The sequence below is a fragment of the Pseudophryne corroboree genome (assembly GCF_028390025.1).
Source record: "Pseudophryne corroboree isolate aPseCor3 chromosome 7 unlocalized genomic scaffold, aPseCor3.hap2 SUPER_7_unloc_3, whole genome shotgun sequence".
NCBI lineage: Eukaryota > Metazoa > Chordata > Amphibia > Anura > Myobatrachidae > Pseudophryne > Pseudophryne corroboree.
The window spans coordinates 1,170,982-1,173,360 of NW_026967612.1; the positions used below are offsets into that span (position 1 = coordinate 1,170,982).

The 2,379-nt window shown below is 40.1% G+C and overlaps 1 pseudogene; it reads left to right on the top strand.

The window, feature by feature from the left end:
* The first annotated feature begins 1,173 nt into the window (after positions 1–1,173).
* Positions 1,174–1,292, top strand: LOC134986450 (5S ribosomal RNA; annotated as a pseudogene).
* The last annotated feature ends 1,087 nt before the right edge of the window (positions 1,293–2,379 follow it).

Sequence of the window (2,379 nt, forward strand, 5' to 3'; positions counted from 1 at the left end):
GCCGCTGCATCAACCCGCCGCCGCTAGATACTGCCGCGATGGGACCAGGAACATTGTGTCTCTCTTCTCCTCAGCCAACCTGACCACGTCTCCACAATACATCAGGTACTTTGATCGACAGTGCGGCTATAAACGAACTGCTCAGCTCCTGGGAACCAGTGTATCCTGCATCTTCAATTTGCCTGGACTTTGACACGGACATTCCGCACTCAGAAAGTATCCTGCTCATATTAGTGACTGATCGTTCCATACAATTCCGGGTAATATCTGCTCAATATCAGCATCTTTTTGCATATTTATATTTGATAATAGCATTCATCAAGCTGTTTTTTGCAAGTACCCGTTTTACAGATAGTCGGCATTTAGCGGCTTAATACCACATAGGATACTGTTTAAACCTTTATTTTCAGTCATTTTGATCTAATCATTTGGCTGAGCAATTTATCACTATCCTCTATACTGCGTATTATATAGCATTGCTGCAGCTCTGTATAATCAACTGTTGTTCATTATCTCTTTCTCTTTTCACCTGATACCATTTTGGTACAATGTGCAATAATCTGTCAGCATCAAATTGATGGTGATGCATGGTTCCAATCAATTTAATTATCTGCTAATTGTGTACAATTGCTCTTTATCACACCAAGTACCTTTATCATAGGTACTATCAGCATCTTGCAATCATATTATATAGTATTTCTGCAGCTCTGCATACAGCAGAACACAAATAAGAAACTGTTGTTCATTTTCTCCTTCTTTTTCCACCTGATACCATTTTGGTATAATTATAATAATCTGATAGTAGCAAATTGATGGTGATGTATGGGTCTAATCAATTTATTTGACTGCTAATTGTGTACAAATTGCTTTTTATCACACCTAGTACCTTTATCATAGGTACTATCAGCATCCTGCAATCAAGCAGCCCATTGTCTATCAACCAATCTCAAAAATTTTTTTTTTTTTTTTTTTACCTATCAGTATCGTTTCCTTTTCCTCACTTTATACTATCTTCAGGACTCTCACCACTGATTCAGGGGTAATTATCCCGGTCTAACGGTGGCAGCAGATCCCCTATTTTCCTCCTCCACTCATTCTCTTGTCTTTTCTTTTATTTCTCCATTTTCGTGAACTCTCATCAGTGATTCTCGAGCCCTCGATATCTAATATTTTTTCTACTATCATACCACACTGGTAACGCCCGAATCCTTCCGATCTTGGAAGCTAAGCAGTGTAGGGCTGGGTCAGTACTCGAGTGGGAGACTCTCGAGGAATACTCAGTTTAGTAGAAATTCCTGGACGGTTTTGCTCAGCGTCTAACACTGACAGCAGATTCATCTTGCTCATTCCATCTTTAATCATCCCATCTGTCTCCTCATCATCGCTCATGAGAGAATAAAAACGCTTCAATTTTCAGGGTCTCCAGCTGTTATTATCGCACCCAGGCATTCCAGAACAATATTCAGTATTTACACTGTAATTAATTCGTTCTGTGTTCCCCCTTTCTATTCCCCAACTCCCCCCCACCCTTCCCCCCACCCCTACCTCCAATTTTTGACAGTAAACTCTACTATTTTATCAATTATTGTTAATAAAAGTTATATTTAAAAATTCATTTATAATCTTTACTTATTGTCTCTTCTGAGACCTCTTAAACATACAAGAGTGCACCCACAAAAGAGTCTTCTTCTCTCCCTTTTGTTGTATGTCTTACCACTGACTCAGGGTGCACCACCAAACTCAAGATAACATTAGAAAACTCCGATTTTCTCGTTGTATTATGTATTTTGGTTCTAACAATATCTATTAGATACCTTACCATTCTCCAGTGCGGTATACCCCCAATACATTCAATATTGGATCTAATCAGGAAATATTATGGCCGACATAGGAATCAGTATCCGAGTCAGTATCGATGTGTAGTAACATTTTTGCGGGCCTGAGTGAAAAGAAGCATAGCCATGAACATCACATCTTTTCTCTACGTCTGTGTCTGGGACACAGATTTATCCAACCTCACTCTGATATTACTGAAACTTTCACCCAGTCAGTTATTGGTGGTGCCAACAGGGCCACCATCATATGTCTGCATTCCTAATATAGTTTCCTCTTGGGAAAAACATTCAGCCACCGACATGTTGACACACATGTACCAAGTACCCACAGACACATCGGCTTATGGGGGATAGACCTACAGTAAATCTGTCAGAGGGACAGAGAGGATTTTTCAGCTCACAATCCAGCGCCAAAAGTACACAGTCTGGGAAATAATAAACTCTATAGTGATAGACTTGTTACGCTCTATAGATGTGCTGGTGAGGTGAGGAAGAAGCCCCGCCGCTGTAATGGCACACTTCTGTCCCGCTCAGAAACAAATAA